Below are 10,157 nucleotides of genomic sequence, written 5' to 3'. Positions count from 1 at the left end.
CGCAGCCGTGCCGCGCCTCTATTGGCCATGGGGTCTGGGTCATGAACATATTGTTACATATTGTATTGCCAACTGTATTTTCTGTGTAATAGTACTTGTATGTATGTTTTTATCTTTTATTGTTTTGAATTGTATTGTGTCTCACAACTCCATGTGAGTGGTCCTCAACTTTTTAATGCACTTTTTGCTGTTTTATTATACCATACTTGTTTGTTGAGGAGTGACACAAAAATAAAGATATATATATATAATAAATTGTCTACATTTTAAAGTAAAATGCATCATTTTGGTACATTTGAGAGCAAAATGAACAGGCCAGCTCTAGAAAAACTACACCCACCACATGAATATCCTCGTATGAGCTGTGGCTGTACAATGTACAGCCACAATGAGTTTGACTTTTAGCTTTGGGGGGCGGGGCCACTTCTGCAGGAGTCAGACGGGAAAAATGTGTCTGTTGATCAAACAACTTTAATAAAGAGAGAAAATATTAAAATAGAGAGAGGGAGAGAGAGAGAGAGAGAGAGAGAGAGAGAGAGAGAGAGAGAGAGAGAGAGAGAGAGAGAGAGAGAGAGAGAGAGAGAGAAAGATTATAGGTCAAAAAGCAACAGTGAAAAGTTGGGTTTTGAAGGCTTTTTTGGAAAGATGACATCATGAGTATGAAAGACAATGAGTTTTGGCCTGTCAGATGTGACTGGGGAGGGCATTCCAGAGGGAGGGGGCGGCTGCATCAAGGCCCTGTCAGAGGCCCCCTGTCACAGCTTTAGCAAAGAGATACCTGTGATTCTTGTCAAAGTGGATATAAAGTGTATGATCATATTCAGCCAGACAGTGAGATGGAGATTTACAATGGTGAGCAAAAAAGAAAGAAAGATTTTTTTTTTTTACTACTGGGGGGGCCTGGCCCCCCCATGTTGCTCTTAATCTACTTTGAAAGGAAAAGAAAAGGTATGCATACAAGATAAAATGAACAAACAAGGACTCAAAGGTATATAAAGCAAGTTAACTGTTATCAGAATCAGAATCAGAATCAGAATCACTTTTATTGCCACAGTATGCAAGTTACATACGAGGAATTTGTCTTAGTGTCTGTATGCAGCGTAGCGGTCACATCAATATACAGAGATAAGAAGTAGGAATATAACTAAGGACAATCACAAAGTTGCAAGTGTAATCAAATCGAGTCAATATATACAATATGTACATGAGTGGTGAAGTGTTTTGTGGATGATAAATATGAATTTACGTTGAATGAGACAGACTGAGTTAAATAGACGTTTAATAGGCAGTGGATTACATGAATTTACAGTCGGAGTTAAATAAGAGTTTACATTGAATGTACATGAAATTTACAGGCTAAGTTGAATAGGCATTAAATGTGGAGGGAATTTACATGAATTTACAGTCCCAGTTAAACAGGCATTAAATTAGATATAAATTCCAGTTTTATGGGGGGGGGGGGGTTCAGTTGAGTTTAGGAGGAGGTAGTGAGTTTGTGTGGCGGGGGGGGGGGGGCGGGGGGGGTGTTAGTGAGGTCCTTGGCGGAAGGGGTTTCCGGGCCTTGTTGGTGAGGCTGATGGCGGCAGACCTCAGTCTCCTGCCGTGGGGGAGTGTCTTAAAGAGTTTGGCACAAAGTACACCCTCTGCTGTGCCTCTGCTTATTTACATTTTATACAATAAGTGTTATGTAGAATGTCCGCTATAAGCAGGAGTAAGATAAAGAAATAATTGTATATGTACAAATCACAAATCATTGTATAGCTCACTGTAAAGACAGCAAAAGTAGTGTTTGTTTGCTGTCTAAAGGGTGTTACTGCATGTACGCCATTTTGACACCTAGCAAAACCACACTTTTGACACTGACCAAGCCTTGTGGGTAGACTGGAGGATCCTAGCAGCACTTAGGTCTGCTCAAAATGCATGCTGACTTAAGTAATGCTAGCATTGCAGCATGATAACATAATTTCTACTATCCTATAATTTAATTCATATTGTAGGTCAATATTAGATGAATATAAATATGTTAATGTTCCCATTAAATACTTAGGCCTATAGATTCAAATGTTATTTCATAATGTTAGGAGTGTGAACTGGTCAAAATGAGCTCTGATAGTAAGAGTTTTACAGTGGTTTAAGCTTAATTTATACTTATTAGAAAGTGTCGCTCAGCACATGGTCGCAGACAAAAAAGAAAGTGTCGCTCATGGTGTTGCATTTATACTTCAGTGAACGTTTGCCTCGTTCAACGGTCACATGACACTCGAACGCTATGGGCTCTATCTTCCCCCTGGCCTTAGGCGCTAAACTGGCGTTAAACACAAAAAAACACACTTTGTGCCTGCCTACACGTGACTCGGGAAGATAGCGTCATGTTTTTACACCTCGAAATGTGCTTTACTCTGGAGGCGTGGCGCAGTGCCAGAATAGGCCAGAATGGGCGTTCGTTAAATACCACCAGCCTAAGCTATCTTCCCAACTGGCATTCAATTTGCGGTTAGCGCTCTTCAAAACCAGGCCTTATTCAGTGCACCGGCCCCGGCGGGGCACCCACGGCGTAATTCAATCACTCTTTCTGCCCCTCTCTCTCTCTCTCTCTCTCTCTCTATCTCTCTCTCTATCTCTCTCTCTCTCTCTCTCTCTCTCTCTCTCTCTCTTGTGTCAATTTCTGCCCCTATTCACCTTATGTTCAGACCTTACAGTGGGCCAAATTCTTCCGGGTCCTGTTAACACTTCCGGCGGTCACGGCGCAAAATAAGAGAGTTGTTTTTGTAGCGGACAGTGCAGGGGGTAAAATAAAGAACGTAGCCTACTACTTTGAGCTCGGTACACAGCAAGCAAGCGAGTATCCACTGTTAGCCAGGTCAGGTAATGTTATCGTCGACAATGATGAGCACTTTCTTGTAAAACATACCTGGACTCCAACAAAGAAAGCTTCAGATAGTTTTCTCTCCTCCGAGCGCTCGAGCCACTTACGTCTATAAGACCCGCAGACGTTAACATAATTCCCTGGAATGCGAGACTTAACGAGCCAGTTACATGGCGTTGCATTCTTAGACATTGCCGTTTGCTTTTATTTGGTATGTTACATACAATTGGCTAAATTATTAGTTAATTCAGAGTTAGATGATATTGGAGCAGCCAGCAATTTTATGTTTCTTTTTTTAGCCGGAAGTCGTCACACGACCACACAACCGGGTCAAATGGGCGTGGCTACATAAGGTGAAGCATCAGATCTGAAATGTAGGCTCCACCACAGAATGACAGAACCATCAGTATTTTGGGGGAAAGTCCACTAATGTATAATAGTATAATAGGCACTAGGCAGGGACAATGACAGATGAAAAAAAAGTTGTTATACCTATACAGTAGTTTTGAGCCCCTGTCATTCAGAGGCTGTTGCATCATCCTAGTCCTACCTGATAAGTAATTTGTTTTTTTAATGCTGGAATATCTGCAGCCAGTATGCACTGGCTCTTCACTTACGACCACTCAGGAAGCTCTGCTGATATTCCTCTGTTCTTCATCTACAACATGTCTTCTTTTTATTTCTCATCTTCCTCGTCTTCTAGCCTAATTCCTCTTTGTGGTATCAGTATGTATGAGTCAATAAAATAACACAGGATGTGTGTGTGTGTGTGTGTGTGTGTGTGTGTGTGTGTGTGTGTGTGTGTGTGTGTGTGTGTCTGTGTGTGTGTGTGTGTGTGTGTGTGTGTGTGTGTGTGTGTGTGTGTGTGTGTGTGTGTGTGTCTGTGTGTCTGTGTGTGTGTGTGTACTTCCTACTTCACTGAGTTTGGTGGTTTGTTGACCACAGAAGACGACACAGATGACGTCCTTCCCTTCTGTCTCTTTGGTTCAAATCGAACCAAACAAGGCAGGTGTGAAAATGTCCTTAAACTGTATATCCCAGCATGCTTTGCATAATTCATCTTAACGATGTAAAGAGGAAGGAAACCTGGGTATTATGATCAGTTAGTGTCTGTTTGTTGAACACAGACGTGCCACTCAACAAGTTCTCCCCTTCACGACGACGTCCTCTTCTGTGAGACTATTTATCTTTTATATCTTAGTTTAGAGATTTAACACACATTTGAAAGTTTACATTTAACTGAATGTAATATTATTTTGCAGACCGTGTTATTGGGTTAAGTTTTGTTTAATGACTTGGTAATGAATGATTATAAAAGCAATAGAATGGCAGAACATTGTGCTAAATATTAGAGGTGTGTTTTTGATGTGACTAACTGATAGAGTTCTCATGTTATGTTCATGATCGTGCCTGCTGATGTGTTGGAACATCTGCAGACTGGACAGAGAGGAGAGGACCAACTATGAGTGTCACAGCAGCAGAGGGTGGATTTCTTCTCTTCCTTCATTCAGTGTCAGGTATTGTATCATCATTACACTTTAAGCCACAACAATTTACAGTGAGTGCACAGTGGAATAAGCTTAACTAGTCGTGTCAGCTGTTCAGACAGATCAACGTTCATCAATATCTGTCAACCATAGCAGAAAGTGTTTGCAGGATGAGGTTAGGCGCGCTTCTACCCAGGCAGCCCAGCAAGCTGGTCCGGTGCTCTCAGAGGGCAAACTTAGAGACTGAGGCTTCAGATGAACATCCAAAAGGAGACTAGAGCACACAGATCAAGTGTATACAGGTTCCTTTATTATTGACTAATGTTTCGACAGTGTGTCTTCATCAGTCATACAAAGCAATGACATTTTGCAATGACGGGCTTGTCCGTTACGAGAGAGTTTTACGAGAGCAATGACATTTTGTCTGTTAAATAACCTCCCCACAATTAAAGCTGATCCAGCCCAGGCTGGAAGAAGAGGGAGGAGGTGACAAATGGACATGATCGACATGATTATATATCATTGCAGAGAGGAATACATGTTTACAATTACAAGAAATTACAACAACAAAATTATACAAAAGATCATGAATGCAAAATCAAGCTTGTAAGTAGTCAATAATAAAGTGGGGTTTGGGTGAATTCTGGGGGGGCGTGTGTGGCGTACCACAGCAGAGACAATGGGGAAAGACATTCACCTGATGGTAGGGGCCCCTTTAACAGGGGCGGGGGGTTCAGGTAGGTGGCACGATGGTTTGGGGAGTAGCCTACAAAGCAACATGTTAGCAGCCCACTTTTACCTGTATGATCGCAGTTGAAGTGTGAGAAATACAGGTAAAAGTGGGCTGCTAACATGTTGCTTTGTAGGCTACTCCCCAAACCATCGTGCCACCTACCTGAACCCCCCGCCCCTGTTAAAGGGGCCCCTACCATCAGGTGAATGTCTTTCCCCATTGTCTCTGCTGTGGTACGCCACAACAACAAAATTATACAAAAGATCATGAATGCAAAATCAAGCTTGTAAGTAGTCAATAATAAAGGAACCTGTATACACTTGATTGCAGAAAGTGTTATTTTGTCAAACAATTTCTGAAGTTATGGACTTAAAAAAGTGCCACTATTTGTGTGATACTTTTTGCTGTCTTTTTTATGCTGGATTTCTCATGTTGTTTTTAAGGCATTTCGAGGACTACATATATATAGGGCTATATATATATATATATATATATATATATATATATATATATATATATATATATATATATATTAATTGAAAGGTCTTGGTGAGATCTTTTCTGTGTCAACACAACAGAAATCATGACCCATAAGTTTTAATTACACAAGAGCAGAAAGCCGTAACAGTAAAAGTAGGGTTTTGTTTGCTGCTAAAAGAGCGTAACTGCACTTACAGTCATTTGACACCTACAGTAGCAAAACCTCACTTTTGACACTGACCAAACCTAACAGGCAGAGGATTCTAACAGCACTTAGGTCAGCTCAACATGCATGCTGACATAACACATAAGTAACACCTGGGTGATGCATGGCAGTTTGTGCAGAAGGCTTCACCACACATCAGCTGTACAGTGGACAGAGAACATACATGCTGACATAAGTAACACTAGCATGGCAGCATGAGCTCATCCACTCATCTCATACAGCCTGATGTGTAGCAGCCACCTGGGTGCTGCTGACACATGGTAACAACAGCTGATCCAGCTCAACATGTGTTTTGTCTCTACTGTAAAATCTACTATAATACACTTATTAACCCCTCTGGCTCCATGCCCTCAACCTGCTTCACTGGAGAGAGAGAGAGAGAGAGAGAGAGAGAGAGAGAGAGAGAGAGAGAGAGAGAGAGGAGAGAGAGAGAGGAAGAGAGGTTGAGAGAGGGAGGATGAGAGGGAGAGGGAGGAAGAGAGGGAAAGAGAGAGGGAGCATGCGAGGGAAAGAGAGAGAGGGGACAGAAAGGGAGGGAGGAAAGAAAGAGAGGGTGGGAGGGTTACATGTGTCAAAGGTCCTGGGTTGGATTCAAACCCACAACCTCACAGACATTTTTAAAGCAAAGTCTCTTAACTCTGCTTTCTCATATCAACATGATGATGTTATTATTGTGTATCATACTAAACCTACCAGGTCACTTTATGATGCTCGCACATTAGTGTGTCATCTCCATATATGGTGATGCTACAGGGCCTTTGAGTTCTCTGGGTGTGATAGGTGTCACATGATCAGCATGTATATGTAGTTGTGTTTGACACTGCGCTCACCACCATAACCACAGTGTGACAGAGAGAGGCTGCAAACGTAGCAAAGGACAGACTCTATTGGCTCTTTTCACAGCAACTATTTTGAGATGGTAAAGCACGAGGTAAAGCAGATGTAACCAATAACATTAATGGCACTGGAACAACTAAATGGAATGGAACCATCATTAATGTATTGTTACACCTGCCTTACTTCCTGCTTTACCACCTCAAAACAGCTGCTGTGAAAAGGGTCTATTGTGTTTCAGCATCTGGCCCTTTATGTTCTACCTTTTCTCCTGATGAGTCAACCTGCCTCATGGTCCACTGGTCCAATGCAGTGTTGTCAGTTGTGCTGGAATGACTTTTGGGATGGAGGGACAGTGATGTAGCAACTGTAGCATCTCTTCCCCGCCAGGAGCGAGGGGGCGTGCGGCAAATATGACATCATCGCACTGGACGGGTCGAGGCCTCCGCAAACCACAAGCGCCTACCTGAAGATGTTTCTAGCAGCTCTGCAGCTCCCAGGGAGCACTGTGCTTTGCAGGAGAAACCAGGAGAGAAATTAAATGAGCCATGTGCTAAAACTTTGATTTCTAACTGTTTGTTATTAGTCATTTCAAGTAATGTGCTGTGTTGAGAGAGATCAGCACAAATAGGCATCAGGGCTGAGAATTTCATTTAAATTTGCATTCAGTAAAAACAAGTTTGATGATACTATTCATGTGCTGATATATACGGTCGTTTGAGTGAAGCTGCAGTACTGCAGATAACGGTGTTTCATTGAGACTCTTCATGGGTCGTTTCTCATCTCACTTATCTGTACAATGTAAACAGTGGTGCTGTGAGCAGCACTGTGGTCATGAAAGCCTTGGTTCCAGCACAGAGTGCACCTGATCTGCAGAGGTCTGCCTCACTGTGGCTGAGCTCGCTCAACCATGTCTCAGCCTTTATTCTCCTCTCTTTTTGTCCACTCTCTCATGTTGTGAGGACAAATTGTCCCTTTGTCCCCCACATTCCACCACCTATAGCCACTTCTAAACATGAAGTCTGGACCATGTCCGGCTAGCCAGAGCAGGATATTTTCCGGTTTGACATGTCTAGACATGAGGGGTCTTTGTTTAGAAACAGCTGGAAATGGTCAGTTTTCTCTGTCAGTTTTCACCCCCCTCCCCCCCACCACCACTGAATCTCACAGAGTCCACCAGCTCATATGTGATAGTGACCTTAGACCTGTAACATGACCAGCACATGACAGCTGGTGATCAGAACTTGTCATTCTGAGGAGTTTGAAGCTTACCCACAAAATCCCCTTTCTTCTTGGTACTACGAGCCTCTCTGTTTGACTGAGCTGAGATGATGTAACTGTCAATGTGGTTATGGGAAATGTAGTCCAGGTCTCTAGCAGCTTCACATGCTGCAGATGAAAGTCTGTCCTGTAATGTGTTTGTGAATGTGATGTGGTTTGTGATGTGTTCTGTGTTACAGTGGTACAGCCTCAGGATGACTGGGGAGTGACTTACACTCCTACTGAGATCTGTGCCATCAAAGGATCTACAGTGGACATAAGCTGCTCCTACACATACCCAGCCTACCTAGATGACCTCACTGTCACAGTTAAGAAGATGCTGTGGTCTAAAGAGGAGGGTGGTGGTGAACCTGTGGATGTGACAACAGCCTCGGAGTATGCAGGTCGTGTGGAATATGGTGGCGATCAGAGGAACTGCAGCCTGAGAATCACAGACCTGAGAGAGAGTGACTCAGCTGTGTACAAGTTCAACTTCACAACAAACCATCCAGCTGGGAGCCATACTGCTTCACCTGGAGTCACTCTGACTGTCACAGGTAACTCTTTGATCAGACCATTTGTTACTTCAGTTACAAACAGCTCCACAATGAAGTGACTGAGGGGACAATTATTTTTATATCGTAAAACAGTAGGTTATCAGCACTGTGTGCCAAGTTCTTATAGTCATAAATCTGTAATAACATTGTGTTTTGGTTAGGCGTCTATTCAAATGTTGAACGTTTAGAGTGTATAAGGACTTAGAACATTATGGTGGAACTTATATTTTGGATAATTGGGTGGTGAGCACTTCTGTTCTGGAAATGGCTCAGAAACCCCTTATTGTAAATATAGGTAGGAAAGCCATATCTAACTTATTATATTTGATTCCCCGTACTTTTAATATCCTTTGTGGACTCAAATAAAGCTCATGTTCTCTCACCACATGTGTCAGCTCAAACTACATACTTTTTAAAAGGCTGATGGTGAAGTGAGTTGTGATTAAGTGCACGTAAAGTTCATGTTATCAAGATCTCACTCCAGCCAGGCAACCCTGAACTGTTACAATAAGAGCACAGCTGCACAATCACACATGTGGAGATTCTGCTGCCTGCATGTAGCCTGCATGTAGCCTGCATGTAGTCTGCATGTAGCCTGCATGTAGCCTGCATGTAGTCTGCATGTAGCCTGCATGTAGCCTGCATGTAGTCTGCATGTAGCCTGCATGTAGTCTGCATGTAGCCCTCATGTAGCCTGCATGTAGCCTGCATGTAGCCTGCATGTAGTCTACATGTAGTCTGCATGTAGCCTGCATGTAGCCCTCATGTAGCCTGCATGTAGCCTGCATGTAGCCTGCATGTAGTCTGCATGTAGCCTGCATGTAGCCTGTATGTAGTCTGCATGTAGCCTGCATGTAGCGTGCATGTAGCCTACATGTAGCCTGCATGTAGTCTGCATGTAGCCCTCATGTAGCCCGCATGCAGCCTGCATGTCGTCTGCATGTAGCCTGCATGTAGTCTGCATGTAGCCTGCATGTAGCCTGCATGTAGCCTGCATGTAGTCTGCATGTAGCCTGCATGTAGCCTGCATGTAGCCTGCATGTAGCCCTCATGTAGCCTGCATGTAGCCTGCATGTAGTCTGCATGTAGTCTGCATGTAGCCTGCATGTAACCTGCATGTAGTCTGCATGTAGGCTGCATGTAGCCTGCATGTAGTCTGCATGTAGTCTGCATGTAGCCTGCCCTGCATGTAGCCTGCATGTAGCCTGCATGTAGCCTGCCCTGCATGTAACCTGCATGTAGTCTGCATGTAGGCTGCATGTAGTCTGCATGTAGGCTGCATGTAGCCTGCATGTAGCCTGCATGTAGTCTGCATGTAGCCTGCATGTAGCCTGCATGTAGCCTGCATGTAGCCTGCATGTAGTCTGCATGTAGTCTGCATGTAGCCTGCATGTAACCTGCATGTAGTCTGCATGTAGGCTGCATGTAGCCTGCATGTAGTCTGCATGTAGTCTGCATGTAGCCTGCCCTGCATGTAGCCTGCATGTAGCCTGCATGTAGCCTGCCCTGCATGTAGCCTGCATGTAGCCTGCCCTGCATGTAGCCTGCATGTAGTCTGCATGTAGCCTGCCCTGCATGTAGCCTGCATGTAGCCTGCATGTAGCCTGCCCTGCATGTAGCCTGCATGCGCCAGAGGACAAATGTAATGGCTGTTTGTCATCTTTATTTTTTGGAAGTGGTATTTTTCACAAAATAAAAACATGGATTGATAATT

This window comes from Poromitra crassiceps (genome assembly GCF_964638095.1).
Source record: "Poromitra crassiceps genome assembly, contig: HAP1_SCAFFOLD_798, whole genome shotgun sequence".
NCBI classification, from domain to species: Eukaryota; Metazoa; Chordata; class Actinopteri; order Beryciformes; family Melamphaidae; genus Poromitra; species Poromitra crassiceps.
This window is presented reverse-complemented; position numbering follows the sequence as displayed.